The sequence below is a fragment of the Numenius arquata genome, chromosome Z (genome assembly GCF_964106895.1).
Source record: "Numenius arquata chromosome Z, bNumArq3.hap1.1, whole genome shotgun sequence".
In the NCBI taxonomy this organism is placed as follows: domain Eukaryota; kingdom Metazoa; phylum Chordata; class Aves; order Charadriiformes; family Scolopacidae; genus Numenius; species Numenius arquata.
In genome coordinates this window covers 35,369,070-35,391,787 of record NC_133616.1, presented here as the reverse complement: position 1 = coordinate 35,391,787, position 22,718 = coordinate 35,369,070, and positions in this window count along the sequence as shown.

The window sequence follows — 22,718 nt, the reverse complement described above, 5'->3', positions numbered from 1 at the left end:
TCCATGCTTGAAATCTCTTATGTATATAAATTCACCTGAATGGGGGAGAAAAGACAACCCTTTAAGACAGTTTACTACTACTAGGTTGGGTTCACTCTGTGGTGTTCTTAATGTTTTGTTTATTCTAAGTTTGGGAAAAAGAGGGATGAAATGCATCAGTTCACAGGATTTATTTAATGACCTTCAGAATCATTAAACATAGAATGTAGTAGTGTGCTAACTCAGGTTTTTTTGTTATTAATGAGAAGGCTGTGTCAAATTTTTTTAAGTGATGAATTTTAGTATTAGAATGGAAAGTATTTGTTACTGTCCATTTTAGAAGATAATTCTGGATCAGACTGAACTGGACTACTAAAACTCTCTGGCAACATCCCAACTATTTTGTTTCAAGAAAAATTTCAATTCTGCACAAGCAGAAACTTTCTCCAACCTTTTGACAAAAACTGTATGTAGTACTACGTAAAACCCTGGATAGGAGACCCACTGAAGACAATGGGACCCCATGTGAGCAAAGTAGCTTAGCAACTTTTGATGGCAGAACATGTCCTTTGTGCTTGCTCCTGAATAGTAGTGTCCTCAGGGGAGGAACACATCAGCTACTTAAAACCACATCTCTGGTATTGATATTCTCTGATTTTACAAATTTTGAAGTGTCTGCAATACATTTCCCAGTGATGAGTGAGAAGCTTCTGTTGCATTTCTTCTCTTTGCCTTTTAAGCTTTAGTGGATTAAAAATGTGATGTGTGGAGGTAAAAAGCAAATATTTGCATATGAATGGATTTCTTCATTGGTGTGGAAAGCAGCTGTTGCCTCTGAAACTGATATGAAGCTTCCAAGGAGAGAAGAGCAGACAATTCATTCCCTGTTCTGCCGCCTTTCTGAAGCTGTCCCCTGTAAGCTAGTGACTGCTGAGGGGAGCACCACAGGAACTTTGCATTTGTCCAGGAACTTTGCATTTCTGCAAGCCCGGACTCAGACCCAAAGTCCATGACTTGGACCTCTCATTGCTAGGAGCCTTTGCTATTTCTGTGGAAGCAAAAAGATTAAAGAAATAATCCTTAGGTCTGTGTGCTAAAAAAGCTAAAGTTTCAGAAGTGAGACAGCAGTGGTTTTAGCAGAAAACTGACTAGCCATTATACCAGCCTCCTGTTTAACTGTGAGAGAGGCTTGAGAAGAGACACAACCATCCACATAGGCTGATGGAGTTTAAGGATCCTCTTGCTGAGAGTGCCTAACCACTGACTTGCTTAGATCGCACCATGTACTGAATAGCATATGTATTTGCATTCATTACCTATTGAAGAGCAGCTTTATGGCAACTCTAAGGTTGCAGCTCTGTCTCTCCATTACCTGTGGCTTACTTTTAATAAATATCAGTTTACATAGATATGTGCTCTATGCTTGTGTCCCTAATTGTATTCTGTAAGTCTGCCAAATATTACTTGTAGTTATTTTAATCACTGTTGGCTTGTCCTTCCGTTCAGTATTTCATTAACGTAGGATTAAAGATCAAGCTAATGCTGCCTGCTTAATGTCTAGCTGAGAGCACAGAATGTGGCTTATTTGAGTACCTGTTGGGCCTTATTCTGTGCACAAAGCTCAGAATAAATATTGTTAAACCTTACAGAATGTGGAATGTTTTGCAGCACTTAAATGCTTGTCCAGGGGAAAACTTCAATTAGTAAAGTGCAATGCCCTGGAAATGATTAATGGAGCCTTTACTCGGTATGTTTTCTGGCTATCTTGGGGACTTAAGCATCTGTCAGAAGAAACACAGGAATTTTATGGTTTTTTACTCTCCTAGGCCTCTGTATGCTGAGAGTTACACCGGTGGTACTAACGCTGTTTCTTTGTCACTGTTACCAAATGCATGCCTTTTCATCTGCCTCCGGAGAAAATGGTGAATGAGCAATGTGGTGAAAAGGACAGAGGGAAGTCAGACACTAGATGCTTTGAGAACCTGCATGTTCAGTCACCCTGAGAAAACTTCTAGTTTTCATTAAAACAATTAAAGTATATTAAGATATGATCTGAGGGAGCCGTGCCTGATATTTCATGGTTATCTGTGATTTCAGAGTAATCTGGGACACACTATAATTATACTTTACTAGTTGTCTGTGGTGAGAGGATGTCTCATGGCAGTTTGTGTAAATCTAGCTGTCTCTGGCTATCCTAATCACAGAGTAGTTTTATTAGCTCAAACTGGATAATGTGACTTTTCATGGGTTGATCTTCTGCCAAGGTAAGTCATGTAGCACATTTAGACTTCAATTCTGAGAAGATATCTCACCAGAGGTGGATATTGCAACAGTACGATGGGTGGAGACCACAGTCCTGGAGAGGACTAGCCATGGCCATGACACCAACTGGGTGTGAGTTTTTTTGTACAACAGGAACCTAACCTTCCAGTCACAAGAAAATGCTTCAGAAAAATGCAAGGATTAATTGCATTGCCGCAAGTTAAATGTATGTGCTTTTCTCCCTACATTTAGGTTTGTCCCCCTGCTTATTTTTCTCTAACTTTCAGGGTTACTGTAGAAATAATGAACTGAATCTGGTGACTCCTTCAACTCTGGGAAAAAAAAAAATCTACCAGTGATTTTGAAAAAAGAGACAAAACTGTGAAGGTATTTTGTGGAATGTTTTTTAAAGGCAGAGTATGGTTGAGATGATTAGTCCATGTGAAACTTAAATTTGATAACCAATGCTTTTTCTTCAAGAGGATACTATGCATCTGTGTTGAATTAACAGAACTATCATTCCTATTGTGTGGGAGAAGAGATCCATCCACTGGTCAGGAATACAAAGGAAGACTATAAACATGTTTACTTTATCATGACACATTATCAACAAGTCACTTTATCAACCCATATTCCTCTTTTGCCAAACCAAGCTCTTCCAGTTAAGTGAGTTTTTGTGTGTGCTCATGAGTACCCGTGCACTGGAAGGAGTTTATGCAGTGAAATCTGAGTAGTAAACATCTAATTGTTTTGCATCGGAAACAAAAGCTTTGGTACGATCGTTATTACATTACTTTGTGGTGGACTAAAATATAAGCCATAAAAGAGCTTTCAAATCAGCTTTTTAATCTATTTTTCAGCTTTCCTGGCTTTTAAAAAAAAGTTGACTTCTTCTTCTCAACCTATCTCTCTGTTTTTAAGAAGAATCTCTTTAGTTGTTTTCTTTCCTAAGAAGCATCAAGAGTAGTTGCTCTGCTCTGTTCTTGTTCTGGTCTGAGAGAAGGCTCACATGTGTGTTGTCAGCATGTATTCTTTGATTGACAGGCATACATTTCAAAATGTTAGTCAAACTATTATTACAATTCAGGATAAAAAGCTGTTAACAAAAGCTTTAAAAATCCAAAAAGTTCCCAAAAGTCTGTTTGTAACATCCCTTTTGCCTGGGTTTTTCAGTTTCTTGCTTCTAGTGAGAAAATAATTCTGCCAGTTCCCTATATAGCTTAAAGCAACTTGTAGCAGACAAGACCTGATGGACCAAAGAGGAAAAGAATTTCTGCTGCAGTAGACCTCTTTCATCCCCAGTTTGTCTCTCTTTTGTACACTTGCATCTTTGCAGAGTTCTTTAAGGGAAATTCAAAACTTTGAACTTCCTATTCTCTTTCTTTTTTTTCACATCACTCTAAAGGAAGTGGGAGTAGGAGAATAAGACCAAAGCAGCAGGAAAAATAAGACTGCAAGCTAACAAACAAAATACTCCTTTGGCATTCCTACAAAAAATTATTCTGGGCTGGCACTTGACCCCTGAGCTCCTTCTGCCCATGGCAAAAATTATGGGAAAAAACTTTTCTCATGGGGAAGGGGTAAATTTCTTCCAAAGTAAGAAAATGCTTCGGCAGCATAACCGGCAAAAGGTTATGAAGAAGTGTTAGCAAAAGAAATGTGTTTCTTTGCAGTAAGTAGTATTATATTTAGTTCCCTGAACAATCAATTTCTTTTGCTGTTGAACTGTAAATGACGCAACAGGTGTCAACTCTGTTCACACTTGCAGTTGCTAGCAGTTTGGTTTTTTAGGGAACTTTCCTGTCCTGCTCCTCCTAGCCCCCCATCTTTCAGAAATACACTTTTCAGTACACTAGTATCTTGTTTTAGTAAGGCTGAAAATGGCACACTAATTAGTCATATGGATGGTAACAGAGGCCTCCTAATCTTATGAATGTATTTGCTACAGGGAGTGGAGAAAGATTGTTCTCATAGAATCAAAATACCCTGTGGAAAGCCAGCATGTATAGTTACTCTGGCAGTTACTTTGTTTATGGAGGGTGATATACATACTCCATATCCTGTCTTCTCTGGTATTTGGCAGTGCTTTTTGCAAGAACTGCTTTGGTTAATCCAGCAGGATGCAAACTTGGGGCCCCTTGGACTGTGGATATTCAAGAAGTCATGCTCTCAGTTTCAGAGAGGAATGCTGAAATACATTTAAAGACATTTCTTATATGCAATTTACTTCTGTTTACATGAGATGTTATCTGGAGGATGCTAAGAATTTAAATATCACTGTTCATTTGTGGTTACTGGTAGAAGCTGATTGTAACCATCTGTCTTAAAACAGCCTCAGAATGGGACAACCTTTCTGGTTTCCAGTTCTTGCCCGCCCAAGCTCAGCCTCGGAAATGAGAGAGCTGTGGAAACACTGTTGTGTTGATGGGTCCTGGCTGAATGCTAGCTAGCATAGGGGGTGATGCCTCCCTTTGCCACGTGCCGGGCAAAATGAAAGCAGGCATTTCTGTTTGGCGGTACTGTGCAGTTTCACCTAATTCTTAAATGCAGTTTACAATGCATTTGGCAGGGTTTGTGGCACTGATAGGATTTCTGCTTTGCTTGCAAAACAAGGTGCTGCTAATAATATTTCTATTGAATTGTCAACAAATGATCAGGATCGGATCCTCTGATAAACTCTGTGTAGGCAGAACTAGATTTATATCAGTGAGGCTCCATGAGAGTGCAAGGATCCACCTGGGCAACACTAATTCATTGCAGGATTACAGGTTGCACACGTGGCCCACGAGACAGGCAGCTGTTTGACTGGTGTTTGAAATGAAGGTAACTGAAGTTTTCTAAACAGAAATTTTTTAGTTTTAATGCACATTGGCAGTAAATGGTTTGAAATGTATAGGCTGTTAGAATACTGACACTGATCTTATTGTCAAGCCTCTCTGGGTGTGACATTGTCCCCTGAAATCCATAGCACCTGGCACCAGCAGGTTGGAGGTGCCAGATGCTCAGCATCTCTGCAAATCAGAGTATCTCATGATGACATCCAAATGCAGGACTGCAAATTACCATATACATGGGAGTTTCACGGCCCTGTCTGGTACTGACAAAAGTGAGGGGGATTCAGTATGTGAGATTCCTGCAAAGAGGAAGGTGCTAAAAATTGTCAGGAGGTAGGTTCAGAACTGTAGAAATGAGATGTCAAAGGTTCACATCTATGACTTGTATGAAGACTGGAAATGAGAAAACCTGGGCTGAACATGGAAATACAGAAGAGACAGGACATCAGTTTGGGCTAAGAATTTTTTTTAGTGTCATTTCAATGAGACCTTCCCCCTCTTCTTTTTGCTCGAAACAGAGTAACTTTCTGTTATTGGTAAAACCTCTTCCAGTTACTCCAAGTAAAACTCTGGAAATAAAAGTCTAAAATGTGTTTTGGCTGAGTCTGTTTATACACAGATTAAAAAAAAAACAACAGTGGTTAAGCTAAAGGGTCTTCCATCTATTTGACATGATTGTTTTCCCAATATTAAATCAAAATCTATTAATCCTAAGGGGTAAAGCCTGGTCCTAAAGGGTAAATTCACTAATATTGTGTCATAGCTCTTGCTGGCTTTAGTGGAGATAGCCTTCCACCCCAAACCTGACCAGAACTCTGCGGTTTTGTAGCTTGGCTGCATCCCTGTTTATAACTGTCTCAGCTGTCCTTCATATAACTTAAGTCAGCTTTGGAAATAAAGGCACAGTATTAGAGAAAAAAAATATTAAAAATAGCATTTTCACTCAGACAGACAGTATCTTTTGTCTGGTATCCTGTTGGTCAGTATCCCTTGCAGTGCTGGAGAAAAAAGGGAATGGCAGGTAGGGGAAGTGAGGTGGATTTTCTGGCCCACTCTAGCTTATATTGAATACTGAAGTCAACATTTAGTTTACATTGAACACTAAGGTCTGGTTAAGAACTTGCCTTTAAACTTTAGATAGGGCCTATGGAAGTAATTGGCTGTACTTCCCTGAAGGTTAGAAAAGTTTAACTAACCAGTTCTCTACTTCTCCAACCCCCTTTTTGGGGTAGAGTCAGCTATGTTGGGGAGATACAGTAGAGAGGGAGACCAAGGGTGTAAAGGATGCCTTTTTGTTAAAAATACTGAAACCCTTCAAAATCTGCTAAGGTACAGTAATTACCAGGTTATTATTTCTTTCCTTATGTGTGCTAACAACCCTTTTCTGCCTCCAATAGTTTGGGCTTTTTTTTTTTCTAAATGCCACAGTTATTTTTTTCAGCTCAGATGCACAAGCAAGCTAACAGCAGATGTAAGTCATTGCCTTCTTCAGCCACCAGCAAAACGCCATATGCTTACTTTCCATCTGAGCTAAGAGTTTGAAGGATGAGGTTTAGCTGACACCTTAATTCTCTGTAAAAGTCTATGGCAGGGTTGTCAATGAAGGAAGCAGGCTTGGTAAATGGAAAGAAATATGTACTGTCAGCTGTTTCCTCATCCTCCAGCCCCACCCCAATCAGACTTATCAGGACAACCAGTTTCCTCTCATACTGGAAAGCCAACCCAGTCCAGGTTGTACTTGAGGAAGGAGTGCTGTTTGCAGATGTTCACAGGGGCCAGGTCTGCTAAGGTTGGTGTTCCTGCTGGCAGCCTGCTCCACAGTCTCTCACTCCTCAAGGTCCCACCCCAGCTCCCACCATGTTCATATTTACCACTGGGCTTCATCTCCTTGTGCACCCGAGCCGAGCACCACCAAGTGGAAGTCCACAGTCTCCCATTGTGGTGCTGTATGGCCACTCATACATGCGTCTGGGGCCAACACAGTACATGTGGGGAGAGTAGTTCTGTCTGATGCCGGTTTGCATGAGCTGCGTGCTGCTCTAGCAGCCACGATCTGGCCTTTCCCAGATTATACGCAGGGCACAAGGCGTCTTCCAACAGTGGCACTCAGCAGTGCTACTTCCTTCTGAAGTTGACGTTAGGGGGACATATGCTACAGTTGCATGCATTTGGTCTAAACAGTAAGAGAAGGATGGTTGAGCAACGTTTGGATGGCTTTTCCTTTACACTTGGTTCCCATTTGAATGTCTCCAACTGGGGAATATCCTCACTTATGAACATGTCTCCTCCCTACCCAACACAGTAGTCACGCTCAAATCTCTCATGTTGCATGCATGGGAATACAGAAAAGGGTTTTTGTTGGTGTTTGGTTTTGGTTCGTTTGGTTTAAAAAAAAAAAAAAAAGCAAAAAAAGCAAACCTCTTCAGTTATGCTTTCAATCTCATTTACTTCAATTACTTTTTAAGAAACCATTCTTTCTACATTTTCTTAGGGCAAAAGCGCAATTAGCAGAACACAAGAACCTCCAACTAGTGAAATTCAGTATGTTTTAAAGACCATGAACCAAGATCATATCTGTCACCACAAGTAAGAGGCCTTTGATACTGCCTGTGTAATTCCCTTCTGTGTAATTACATACATGACCTGACTGATTTAAAAGGATCAAACTACAGTTTTTGGCTAGGCTCTTAATAGGGTTTTTGTTGTTGTCTGTATTGGTTGGTTTTAATAAAGCTACTGGCTTAAGGATTGAATAGTAAGTTCCAGCGGTGAGCCTTTTGGCTTGTCTTGGTTCAAACTATGAACATTAGTGAAGAGGATTTTGGTACACTTCATCATGGTGATCCCATGATGCACGTTTAAATTTCTGCTCTTCCCAACCAATTTCAAGTGCAGCCTACACCTCTGTGATATGAAAACAAATTTTTTTTTCTTTTGATCAAAAGGGTATTTAACTAAATGTCTTTTTCAAGTTTTGAAGTCTCCTTAAATATCCAATGATGTTGCAATGGGTGATGACAGGCTAAAGTGTTAGAAAGTAAATGTTATCAATTCTGACATCTGCAGAGGAATGGATTCTCTCTTCCCCAAAACCTATAAAAACGTTCAGTTTTGCAGAACTTCCACCTCACTGGGCACTGTCTTTGGTCTGGATGGCTAAAGAGCAAATATTTCTGGAAATGAACCAACAATCAACCATTGGAAAACTGTGTATATGCTCACAATGCAATTTTTTCTTTGGCTAAGTTTCTAATCATGTCAGATCAAAGCCCTGTTTTCCACAGTAGAGCTGCCTGCTTTTAATAAAAGTTCGATTCAGGCTGGTTTTCAGTTCTAAACCCTCAGCTGTTTTGGCTGCATCCTGAAAATAGCCTGGTGGCTACCTTGGTTATTGTGCTGAAGTTGCTGAGGAGCACCAAGGCCATCTCCTCTGCTGACCCTGCTCCAGGGGCAGTGACCTCTGGACAAAGGGTAGCACAAGCTACTTGGAGGTGGGAACAAACAATGCCACAGCAGCTCTCAGTGAGTGTTAGTGTAACGCCTCACCTCCTTATTTCTGCTTAAAGCAGGGTATAACCTCCAGGGCAAAGCTCCATGCTGACATGGCTGCACATCAGCAGGTGACAAGTGAACTCAGCACCAGCTAAGGAGTGTTTGCTCGGCATGGTGGTGCCCCGCAGGTAAAGCTTCCTTTGTGCTTGTGCACACACATACCTCTAAATAACTGAGCTGCCTTGACCTTTAAGTAGGTTATTAATTTTTTTTTTTTTTTTGAGATCATTCAGTTTCACTCTGAAGTCAGTCTGGAAAGTGCCATTTGCAAAAGGTGTGAGGGACTCAGACGGGCAATTCAAATTTAGGTGCATCCATCCTTTACTTTCATAGCTGCGTCCCTGCATGTTGTACTACTGTTGAAGCTGAGTAGATCTCTCATCACTTTGCCCAGACTCTGGGGGAGATGTTTCCTCTTCTCTCTGTCTGTATGGGTGGCTGAATAAATTAATTGGATATTTCAGTCTAACAGCAACGCTTGAAATGTGGCCCCAACCTGCCCTGTCAAATCCACAGCAAAATGAAGTTGGATGAAACATTGAGCAACCTGATCTAGTAAAAGACCTCCCTGCCCATGCCAGGGGCGTTGGGCTAGAAGATCCTTAAAGGTCCCTTCCAAACTAAACCATTCTGTGGTTCTATGATTGCATGAGGTTTGTTGGTGGCCTTAAAATTTCGCAGCTGTCCCAATTTCTGCGGTCCAGTGTTCTCTTATTTGAATCTAACCTTGACCTTTGGGAGGGGAAGGTGAGAAAATGGTAGAATTTTCTTCATCACGCATTGATATTTCTGTTCCTTCCCAACACCCAGCTCTCTCTGGAAACACCAGTGTTCCTGACCAACACACTGGAGTCCTCAAGAGGCTTCCTTTGTGCTTTTTTACTCAGACCTAGTCTGGCTAATTTAAAATTCTTCTTGGACAAACTTCCAAGTGAAAAAGACATCTCACACTATAATTCAGTGGTACTCTGTAAAGAACCTCAGCTGAAAAGAGGCTTTAAACAAAGTAGACTTATGTCCCTTAATTTCTTTTAACTGGGCTCACCCTCTAGCCCGTGCAGGGAGAAAGATGAATGACTTTTGAATCATTGTCTAGTTGAAATTTTGAAAAATAGGAACTAAAAAAAGAAACCACAACTAGCAGTAGATGTTGATCCAACTTAAGGAAAAAGCATCTGAGTGTCCAAAATTTAGCACAGAGGTTTAGGAAACCAAGATATTAACTAGCTAGTTCACAAAGTAAAAGACCGGGAATGGCTCAAGTAAGAAACAAACACGGAGAATAAAAACTAGGCACTTCCAGGAGAAACTGGAAAAAAAGCTACCAGCTACAGATGTGACTATGGGCTGAATTTTTAGAAAAGTCTCTGCTCTTGGTAACTTGTCCAGCTGATATGTGATGTATGTTTTACAATTTCCCTCTCTGGAGATGGAAGATCATGAAGTTAACACTGCTCAAAACACTTACTCAAGACCCTTTGTCAGGCATTCAGAAGTTCTTGCTTGAGAACTTTCTCCTTCTCCATTATTTCCTGTCAACCCAAGAGCTACTCTAGAAATTAAAAAAGGGAAAAAATCATTCCTTGCTTCCACTGACCTGACTTAATTGCATTACTTGCATAATTTCTTATCAAATTATTGCTAGGTTTTATTTGTCTGTACATCTGTGTTTCTTTGGCCTCAACAGATCATGTTATTCAGTAAGAATACCTTGGCTGTATGAGATGGAGTTGTAGGCCATACCTGGTACTGGGGTTTCAGGCTTTCCTTTTCTAATGTAGTCTTTGTTCTGCACTTCTCTTCTTTTTTTGGCTTTATCTTTCAAACCTTTGTGGTTGCCCATTCTCTCGTACCTTCCTGTGTACTTTCCATCCTTTTAGGTCTGTATCTGCCCTGGTAACAGTGGATACTGCTTGGGCCACAGCTGGGCTTTGGTGTTAAAATAGAAAGATCACAAGAATATCCACATGTGCAGTGCAGATTTTCTGGAGAAGTCTGAACTTCACTTTTCCAGTTGATAATTCCATTAATTGCAACCAAGGATCAGATCTGGTACTGTTATAATTTAAATAACACACCTTCCTAGATTTCCCCAAGCCCTTTCCAGGTGCATACAAGTGGGGTTTCTTTTCTTCCTGTATCTCAGAAGACTCCTTCAATTTTCTCTAATTAAACTCTCCTCTTAATAAAATAACTTGGCTGAATGCCAAGATATGAAAATTCTTCAGAAAATAATCTTTTCAGAGGATTATAGCAGATTAAAGCACCATCCTGTGCTTAAAGACTTCAGCATACTTCTGCACAGTTAGGGATTGCAATGGTTTCAGAATATGTTGTCACAGTTACTAAAGCATTGCTGTAAGTAAAAATGTAGACTTCAGAGGGAAGGCAAATTTTTCATGAAGATTAGCATTCTTAGTTTTCAGTCTGGATGCTATGTGTGGTGCGTGCAAGGGCAAGCACAGAATGATCTCAATATACTAAAATGCATGGGTTTACTGGAGGTACTGGTTGAATTCAGGAGTGGGATCAGTTAAGTGTCAGTCCTACCTGATCCTGCTCCCAAGAAGCATTTTGCCTTTGCAGAACTTGCAGCTTTCTGCAGAAAACAAAATAAAATATGTTATATTGTTGGGAAAAATCTTCTTGCAGATCTTTCATAGTCAGGGGCTGTGTGAGTTAAAAAGGGAAGGTCGATGAAACTTTAGAAGCCTTAACTGAGATGAAAATCCAGTTGTGCCAGCTGTGGTCTAAACCCATGGAAGCCAAAATAAAGCCCCTGCCCCGCAAAGGCTCAGTTTTCAAAGACTCTGGGTAAAAATGTTCAGGGCCTCATTAGGTTCATTTTGATTGATCTCAATTAAAACAACTAAGGAACCTTTTCTGAGTGCACTGATATTATTTTAATGGCAATAAAGTAATGTTTCTAAAAGCCTTTTAGTTTGTAGTAAATTGGATAGTTGTTGAACTACGAGAACAGTTTCCCACTGGCATTAATGGGGCCGTTTTGGGCATTTTGGTGGAATTATTGGAGCAGGAACAACAGACTTTAAAGAAATTGAGGGAAAACAGGGGCAGTTTGAACACACATTTTAAAGCCTAGTTGTGAGCATTGTTACAAGGAGTGGGCAGACTGCCAACATGCAACAGTACTTCATGTAGGTTTGGGTTTATTAGCTTTACTGCCCTGAGCTATGAAAGACAGGCCACCTCCAATGGTCACATAGTCCCACAACTCTGGTGGCTTTGCACCCTACGCTGGGACTGGCTGGAGGGTATGGAAAGAGGGCAATTTTCTGTTGCTGTATGGCCAGCTGTGCCTAGTCCCTCTCACATCTCCAAAAAGAAAGCCATGGCTATGAAGAGGTGTTTTTGTGATACAGCAGCATGTACACTGATCCTTACAGCTGTATGATTTGAAGAAACCTTAAAAATAGCGATGTGCTCTCGGTGTATTCAGGCCAAGAACTGCAAGGGCTGCCAAGATGCTGAAGATCCATTAAAGACGTCCATTAACTATTCCTCTGCAACAACAGAGGATCTAGCCCAAGATACAAAGAATTTTGAGAAAAATCAAACTGTTTAAAAATAGAGAGAATAGCATCAAGTATAGAATTTTCAATGAAGCTACTCATTTTACGGAAAATGCTCCTCATCTTTGTCTCAAACTTCCATTTCAGCTAACATTCTGATTTTTTGGATCTGCTTGACACAGAGCAAATGTTTTTGTGCTGTCTTGTTATAGGGCATTTGTTGTAGGTATTTGGTTGATTTTCCAGAATGCTATTCTTAACTTAATGATTAGTGCCCCTTCTGCAGTCAAAAACTTGGATATTTTGTCTTTGTGATCAAGGGCTTTGCTATTACACATACTCTGAGTGTACCTCCCAGTGAAGCAGCTGCCAGTGATACAGTGCATTTGGTCTCCTGACAGCTGTGCTTCAAGTAAGACATTAATGTACTGAAGCATTTTCTTTAAAAGTTGTGCGAGATAAATAAAGGCTATAAAGCTAACACTTGTTGCGTTGCAGTACATGGCTTTACTCCTTGGAGCTGTACCCAAACCTGAAGTGGATTATTTATAGACTCACTTCTTGATATTACATGAGAATCACAGAATCTTCCAGGTTGGAAGGGACCTTCAAAATCATCTTGTCCAACCATCAACCTAACTGACAAAAATAAACACCCACAAAACAACAAAAAGCAACACCATCACTAAACCGTGTCTCCCAGCACCACGTCAACCTGTCTTTTGAACACCTCCAGGGATGGTGCCTCAACCATCTCCCTGGGCAGCCCATTCCAATGTCTGATAACCTTTTCAGTGAAAAAATTTTTCCCAATATCCAGCCTGAACCTCCCCTGGTGCAACTTGAGGCCGTTTCCTCTAGTCCTGTCGCCCGTGACTTGGGAGAAGAGATCGACCCCCGCCTCTCTACACCCTCCTTTCAGGTAGTTGTAGAGAGCAATAAGGTCTCCCCTCAGCCTCCTTTTCTCCAGGCTGAATAGCCCCAGTTCCCTCAGCCTCTCCTCATAAGACTTTTCTCCAGACCCCTTACCAGCCTTATTGCTCTTCTCTGGACCCGCTCCAGCACCTTGATGTCTTTTTTGTGGTAGGGGGCCCAAAACTGAACACAGTACTCGAAGTGGGGCCTCACCAGTGCCAAGTACAGGGCGACGATCACCTCCCGAGTCCTACTCACCACACTGTTCCTGATACAGGCCAGGATGCTGTTGGCCTTCTTGGCCACCTGGGAACACTGCTGGCTCATGTTCAGCCGGCTGTCCACCAACACCCCAGGTCCTTTTCTGCCAGGCAGCTCTCCAGCCACTCTGCCCCAAGCCTGTAGCGCTGCATGGGGTTGTTGTGACCCAAGTGGAGGACCTGGCACTTTGCCTTGTTGAACCTCATCCCGTTGGCTCAGCCCATCGATCCAATCTGTCCAGATCCCTCTGCAAAGCCTTTCTACCCTCCAGCAGGTCGACACTGCCACCCAACTTAGTGTCATCTGTGAACTTACTGAGGGTGGACTCAATCCCCTCGTCTAGATCATTGATAAAGATGTTAAAGAGAACGGGTCCCAGTACCGAGCCCTGGGGGACACCACTCGTGACCGGACGCCAACCGGATTTATCTCCATTCACCACCACTCTCTGGGCCCGGCCCTCCAGCCAGTTTTTAACCCAGCGGAGGGTACTCCCATCCAAGCCATGGGCAGCCAGTTTCTCCAGGAGGATACTGTGGGAGACTGTATCAAAGGCTTTACTGAAGTCCAGGTAAATGAGGCTCAATTAATATTTATTTCCTTTATTTATCATCTGTGACACAATGCTTTGTTTGCCTTTATTTGAAATTTTAGACATATTTCTTTCACAAACAGTGCATATATTGAGTTGCAATTACTAAAAATAGAGATTTCAAAAAATGATGTCAATTACTGACTATGCATTTGGCATGCACTTGATTTTCATTCCTCATGCTCTTTCCTATTGTATCTGAATACCTAATGAGTGATCACAATTCCCAGACCTCTTGCCTGCAGGCCACTGTTTCAGAGCTGTGCTCCATTTTTCTATAGGGAAGCAAAGGGAACCACACAGCAACGTTTTCAAATTTGCATTGCTGAGAATCTGAAACCAGGGACACGGCCTGTAGTAGTCTCTACTGTCTGTGAGACTCAGTGCTCTTGATGAGCATTTTTGCATTTTCTCCATAATATGTTCCAGTTGAGAATCTGTGTTTTACAAACATCCACCTTGACTCCTTAAGAGCAATCATGCCTTCAAATAGCTTTGATATGAACTTGGGCATCAATGGATCACGTCATTTAACATGACTGAGGTGAGTGGAGTTTCCATTTGATAGGAAAACTGAAACAAAAAGTGCTTTCCAGGAAGACAGGCTAAAGCTTTTGAGTTGAAACCTGTATCCAGAATTTCTAGCTTTAGATGTTAGCTCGAATCTGGTGAGGATTTTGACATGATGGTATGTCTCTGACTTGTTCATTACTGGTTAAAACTAAGCTGAAGGGCAGCTGTGCTTAAGGAGAGATCCTCCCTGCTATTTAACCCAACCTAAACTTCTAAAGGCAATCTGAAGTACATAACAGAAACTGCTGGTTTGAGGCTTTGCAGTAGGGTAAGTACAGGCCTCCTTGTATTCAGTAAGTGGCTGTTGTCAGTGGATTGGATCTGGGTAATGTCCCTCAGTCCCTGAAGATTAACAGCTTGCCTTTCTATCACTTTAGTGGAAGTGTATGTTGGTTAAAACTTCCTTTAGGTCACAGTTTCTTTTTTTCAAATAACACAGCAACGTCATGGTTCATAAATTAAGAGGTCAACTGTTTGTCACTGGAGCTGAAAATACCTCCCTAAAGGTTACGCCTCTGAGAGACTCTTTAAGATGCTGGTAAGTTTCTATGACAATGGTCCTTGAAAAGAATGTTTTCTGATACTTATCAGGGAAGAAATGTCAATGCATAATGCCTTATCATTTTGCACTCATTAGCGTAGAAACCTTTGCCACGCTGTTTAGAGTGTTACTTGACATTCCTGTTGTTGGTTACAGGGAGAGTTAAACCTATGCCACATAAAACTCAGTAGCACATATAGAATGCAATTTTCAGTCATTTTCTTTCCCAAGGACAAGAACGGTTTTGTGAAATACAGCCAAAACCAATGTTCTTCACTCACACATCTGTACTACCAAATCTCAAGAGCTGCTGCATCACATGTCCATGCTTGTAAGGGTGTCATCTGCATCCAGATCACCTGCCTGCCAGACCACAAACCATTGGGTTGTTTATGAAAGTCACCAAAACTTCCCAGGACTATATTCCAAACTATGACTACATGTAGGACATGTGTTACAAGCAGCCTGCAGGCTACCCTCTGCATAGGCATCTCTCTCTGTTCAGTTTGCTACTGCAGCAACCTTTCCAGAGCATCACTGCCACTCAGTGTCTTATGTCTTGGTCTTGGATGGGGCTTTTCAGTGCCTCAGAATTGGAAGAGGAAATGGATGTACTCCCTGCAACAAGGACCATCTCCTCTGTTCTGTTATATACATTAATTGCTTTGTACTGTGAAAATTAAGCTTGCTTCTTGCTTGGCCGTACATTATAACCAACAGATCCCTAGTCTCCCATGAGAGAATTCAAAGGAGTATCTTGTATAGTATTTGATTGGTAATGCTCCAGAAAATACTTTTGGATGAAGAGGGGAAATAACCAGCAAACTGTTTTGTTGTGAATTTCATTATTAACTTCTTGCTTGTAAACTCTGGGTTATTGTGGAAGGAGAAGACAGGCTGGAGCAGCAGCATTACCTTCCTAGTTGCGGTGGCGCTGCACAGAACTGCAAAGAAGCCCCAGCCAGTGACTCCAGCCACAAGCATGCAGTAGTCCCAGATTATCTGTGTGTCTTCTATAGGAAGTGGGCTGGTTTTTTTGATGGCATGAACTTGAGTATCATGTTCTTATGAACTTTATCGTAGGAACCACTAGGTGAGTCTCCATGCAAGCCTCAGAGATTGACAGCCCCTTGCAGATCAGCTCTCTGTCAACACATCTACCCATATTTTCCTGTTAACTGTCTGATCTTGCGTTGCTGATCTTGCATTTCTACGTTTAGAAGGAACATAACTTAGTGTACTCAGGGGGTTTCCCACATTTGCAGTAGCCAGGAGGACAGTGAATCTTCAGGGAGAGGGCATGGCTGGGGAAGGAGAAGAAGGTAGATTCAATACTTCCCCTTTTAAACATGATCCTTCACCCTGTTCTCCTCTGCCTGTGTTAGAGATTGAAGAGTTAGAGACTGCTGCAGCCTGGTACTGTGACTCAGAGAGTAGAATTTCTGCCATGTAGTAAATACCTGGGAAATAATTGTATCTTCCCCCCCCCACAGCTCAGCAGATCTTCCTGTGTACAGCCTTCAGGTTTGGAATGAGCACGAGTCTTTTGTCACTTTGAGAACCTCATCCTCCTTACAGGAGTCTTGATTGAATGTGCAGATGGCAGACAATGTGCGGTTGAGGCCATTGCTTATCAATGTAAGTCGAAATGAAAGAGAAGATATGGGGAGGGGCGTTGCAGGATGAATGTGAGTGTGGGTATGTTCTTGTCTCTTTTGTGCCTAAGGTACACTTCTTTTTCTTTTCCAAATAAAAGCCTGGAAAGAAAGGGACTGATTATGACTATACCTCATTAAAGAAAGCTTACAAAAAACAGCTGACTGATTACCTTCATATCAACAGACTGGGCTTCATGATTGTAGCTAATAATTAAGGAGGAATATATACTGTGTTTAAGTTTCATTCACAGGAACCTGAACTATTCTCTTTCCGGTGTGGACAAAAGTTGAAATAAAGAGAGTGAGTATGTGTACAAAAGGCATGTCTTTTCTTCAGTGCTCTGGTATTTCTCAAGAAAAGCTTTGGTAATTTTAGTCTGTCCTTTAATAATGTGACCTTGATAGACTGCAAAAATTAATTGTAGTTAAGGAGTACAATAAGAAATGAGATGCCAAGTTCATTGCTGGAGTAATCAAACTGGTTTGAAAGGAGCTTCTGCAAGTCTATTATGGATTAATGGGTCAGAGACATTATACTTTAAAATAAGCTGCCACTTTTATAATCAGCCTATAAGTACAGTTATGTTGATGATCCTAACCAGACCACTGTACAATACAAACAGGCCATTCATCACACTGAATTAGAAGCTGTGTTCTAAGCAAGCACAAACATAAACGCACGAGCTGACCTAGAGCCATCAACACGAGGACCCAGAGGAGATAAATACTCATTCAAGTTTTTCTGAAACTTGATAAAATCTGATGATGACTACAGGTCTGAAACTCAGGACAGTATACCACTCTGATAATAAGTTTTGTACCTCCAGGAATTGTTTTTTTGCCTAGTGTTTTTTTTTCGGAAGCAAATATAACTCAGATAGTATCATATTACACATGGTGTAGCTTTGAGTTCATTTTCATTTTTAACAGTCATCCGTTTTCTTCATCTGCCTTTAAGTCATGCCACAGCAACATCTGCTGGTTCTTTTCTTTCATACTATTGACTTTGGTTTTGCATTTTTATAGCGCGGTTTTGTTTCCATATGAGGGTCAAAGTCAGCTTGATTGTTCACAAAGGGGCAAGGGGAGGTAACATGCCACTGAGCTGCAGTCGTGCTGGATTTGGCTCCTGCTTACCCAGGGAACCTGAAAGTCAGTAGCTGTTCCCTGTGCTGTCCCTCTTCCACTTGTAACAAATGAGCTGAGCTGAAAATCTGTTTGTCCCCTACCCTTAAAAGTGCTTTTGGTCCATGTTCTGAGAGGGGCGTAGGGTGGTCTGTCCCTGGTAATTCTGTCCCTGTATTGCAGCTTTGCTCTGAAAATGTGGGCTGTCAAGTTTACTCTTCAGGATGCACCAATGAGCCAGTGTGTTGTAGCAAATTTTACTTGGACTCTCACCAGCCAGTCAAATCTGCAAATCTGATGTGAATATTGTGACAGAAGGCTGGAGAGATATCATGAATTCTACGAGGTATTAAATAATTGGTGGGATTTGGCCTATATCCTTCCTTTTTCCTGGTCTTCTAAATGGGAAAAAAATAAAATTAAATAGTCCTGGATTTTTCTTTGTTGCAACTGCAATTAGTCAGTAAAATGAATATATGCTAATTTGAATAGTTAATACTTTAATATGCAACAGGTTTTTGAACACCAGTCAACCGAACATTTCAGTTTGTAGGAGGTACCACATTTATGAGTATGCATTACCATTAAATTGATAATTCACTTGATTTTAATTTCATCAGCCACCTTGAAATTAGATCAAACCTGCTTCACTATTATCTTATGGAGGAAATGAATCATGTTTGCATTTCAAGAAAGACTCTTTTTCCCTTCTTGTGGGGGAAAACTGATCTGAAAAGATTTTAGGTCACCTCTTTATCTGTGAATCTTTAATACCTAAATGAGTGTGAGTGTGTGTTGAAGGAAATAAACTAGCAGAAGTGGAGAGAAAAAAAAAATGAGCAAACCTTATTAACAGGAGCTCAGTTTTTAGTCCCAACAGACTTAAGTAGCAGAAGGGGAAGGGAAGATCTGGGGCTGGCTGCCAGAGCAGCGTTGCTGGGTGTAAACACTCCGAGGCATCTCAGAATGCCCTTATCACAGGGCGCCTGAAAGTGTTTGTACTCGGGGACTCTGCAGCCAGGAGCAGTCTTGCAAGCAAAGAGTGTTTATTGTGGATTTTAGTACAGAGAAAACTATAGCCAAGCTGACTAGAACGACTGGAATTTCATCTCTCTCTCCCCCCTCGCTCCCCCACCCCCCCCCCCGTCTTTCTCCCTGTCGCCCACTCATTGGATTTCTTTCTCTGCCAGCCTTTTAAACCAGAGATTACTGGGTCACTGACATTCATTATTCCTTTTATGATCTCGTGTTCAGCCTCCTGGAGAAACACTGCTACCTGTAAGTATCTGCTTCAAATTTGTTCTATACACTGAATGCTGTTGTGTTTGTAGTTGTAATAGCGTTTAACGGCTTAAAGAATGTTGCAGCAAAGCAGTCAGACAGCAATTTTTGTACTGGGGATGGATGAAAGCTCAGTTCTAACTTCGGAGGAAAACAGGCACTGGTTCTTGCCAGCAGTTTAGTAGAACTTAAATTGCAACTTAAGGATTCCAAGCAACTTAGTTTATCCTAATGTTCAAGTTGATATAGTTTTCTCAACTATGCTGGCTTTCTTCCATCAGCTGTAGTAAAACTTTGTGGATTTATCTTTTATAAAAGCTTGGAAGCACTAAGAGAGATTTCTTTTCTTAAAACTGTCTTTTTAGTAAGACACACTGGGAGAGAGAAATGTGATAAAAAGCACTGAAAAACATAATGAAAACTTTCAACATTATTAAGGCTTTCTAAAGGATATATTTTGTTTAGCTGGGAGAACTTTTTACATGCATGTTTTAAAATTGTAGACTTTTATTTTGCAGTAGGGATCTGTGAGAGTTCACATTTTCATGTACATTCAGACAGCTGAATTCATTCCTGTGAATTAGGCAGATGTTTTTGTTGGTCATATGCGTGTGTAAATGTTTATGTGTGTTACTGAACACACACATACATGCTTGCATAACTCCTAGGTTTCTCACTGATTTCTGTGCATAACCAAACCCTAAAACACCACCTTTGAGAGATTAGCTGCTGTCACTGTGTTGTGCTGAAACACTTCAACAAATCCTGTAGATGATGACACAGTTTCTTGAAATAGTATTAAAAGGGGGTTTTGCAAGTTATGTTTTTGCTAGTTAGAGAATTCTGCTGCTTCATCGTCCCAGCTGACTCAGGACTGCACATTACCTTAGGCAAAATGCATCTCTGCTGTTAACACGTGTCCAGGGTGTCTGTGGGAGACATCGGCACCGTAAATCACCAGTTGCTTTCACAGTAAAAGAGAACACACATCCGTTGAAGTGGTCCCATCTCTTTTCTCTTACTCTGGTGTTACTGCTGTGGGCCTGCCAGCATTTTCTTCATGATTCTTCCATTGGCTTTATTTTGCATGCAACATGACTGCAAAATTGCAGATTGTTTTGACCTAGAGAATGAGGTGGTTTGGATCTGGGCACCTTTAGATTTTGAACATTTTTTCCAGTATAGGTCGCTCCTCTGAGAAGAATTAGGCACGTATAAGGACAAATGATTAAACAAGTCCCTGGACAATGACTCAATTTTTAAATGGAAGTACCTCAAGTTCATTCATTACATTCATTTTCTGCAGTCCTTGAAGTAATCTTGATAATATTAGTCTATGATAATATTGGTTACAGTACAAGTGGTCTTGATAATACATGTCTATGATAATATAAGTTACAGTACAACAGGAATTAATGTATTAATTAATGTAATAATTAGTTATCATTGACTTCATCAATGCAAGACTGAATTTAGATGTGTAGTAAAATCATCATGGTAAAATAGCACATGCTAGTCAAATAACCATACAGTAAAAGTGCAACCCGCTTGACTCTACATGTTCAGCAAAGAGAGGCTGTGAAGATCATTGTCATCAATACTTTACAGAATCACAGAATCACATGGGGTTGGAAGGGACCTCTGGAGATCATCTGGTCCAACCTCCCTGCCAAAGCAGGTCCACCTAGAGCAGGTTGAACAGGAATGTGTCCAGGCAGGTTTTGAATGTCTCGAGATGGAGACTCCACCACCTCTCTGGGCAGGGTGCTCCAGTGTTCTGCCACCCTCAAAGCAAAGAAGTTCCTCCTCATGTTTAGATGGAACTTCTTACATTCAAGTTTGTGCCCATTTCCTCTTGTCCTGTCCCTGGGCACCACTGGAAAAAGACTGGCCCCCTCCTCTTGACACCCTCCCTGTAAGTATTTATAAGCATTGATCAGATCCCCCCTCAGTCTTCTCTTCTCCAGACTAAAAAGACCCAAGTCCCTCAGCCTCTCCTCATAAGGGAGATGCTCCAGGCTCCTAATCATCTCTGTAGCCCTCTGCTGTACCCTCTCCAGCAGTTCCCTGTCCTTCTTGAACTGGGGAGGCCAGGACACAGTACTCCAGATGGGGCCTCACCAGGGCAGAGTAGAGGGGGAGGATAACCTCTCTCGACTTTAACTTCACTTCTTTCATTTTTTTAGATTCTGTGGCAGTCCCTTGTGGAACCAGATCAACTTCTTTCATGCTAATGCTGTGTGGGCTACAACTACTGTAGCTAGGGTGTCCTTGCACAACTTCATACTTTCACAACTTGCAACACGAGATCCTCAGGGTAATTCAGTTACCTTTTGTGCAGTTGGGTAAAAAAAACGGAACAGACTACATTTGGGAAGTTGTTGAACAATCCCTAATGAAATATGTTATTTCTGTCCCTAGTTGCTATCATTGTGAAGCCTGCAACAGAGTTCAAAGCACTCTAATAGCTGGCTGGGAAGATAAACTGTAGCTGGACTGTGTTTGATTTTCAGACAAATGATGTCTAAAGCTATTACGTGACTAAATGAGCTGACAGGTTGTACATGCACCGTGCAGGCATCTTGATTGTATAACAATACAGCTTTATCACTGAAAACTGTTAACAAAAGAGGAGCTACGGTTTCGGTTTCCTTCTTAGTGAATTAGATTATTTTTGATGAGCTGTGTGATGATTTAATCTTGCTGGTATATATAAACTGCTGCTGGTTTATACTTGCTGGTATATAAAACACAATTTGAAGGTAATCGTACCTTACTGTAAGTAAGTATCTTTGTAAGTAAGTAAATATTGTAAGTAACTTACAGATTTCACAAAAGAACATCAAATCACTTTTAATTTGTATGTAGGGAACATCAAACTCCCAGTGGAGTCCACTCACATACCTTTGGAAACCTAAATTTGTGTCTAGGCTAAATCTATCCTCTTTCCCTTAGATACCTATATAAACAGGGAGGAATTGCTCTTTGAAGGCACGTCTTTTGCTCCTGGAATAACCTGACAAAAAGTTCAAATGAGCATCACATACCTCAGCTGCAAAAAGATGAACAAAGCCAGTGTATTTGTGGGGAAGTGTAAACCATACTGTCTACCATCTGTTAAAATTTAAGCATTCAAAAAAATCCCCTGTGCGGCCTGTGCACCAGATTTCAAGTCTTCTTTTGTTTAGCACTGTGAGTTGCAGATCACCCTCCAGTGAGCTTGTGTTTGTGAGCAACAGTCTTCCTTCTCAAAAATTCAAAACCTTCGCCGTTACCCTCGAGGCTCATCAGTTCAAAGCTCAGCCTTCTCCCCCACACTCAGTTAACCAGCCAACCAACAGCAGCACAGAAAGAAATTTTCCTGAAAATAATTATTCAGGTAGCTTTCTACCTGTAAGAGAGAGTCTGCTAGAGATGGAAGTCCACTGATATTTCATCGCCCTGTAGTTCCATGTAGGGCAGGGTTGGGTGTTATCACATACAACTTACTGAGTACGTGAGCAGATGCATAACACTATGGAGAGGTGCACTATGTCTGTGGTACTGCGTTTCACCACCATGGCCCAACTGCTCTTTCCCAGAAGTACCAGACCTTGCTGTTCGTGGTGTAAT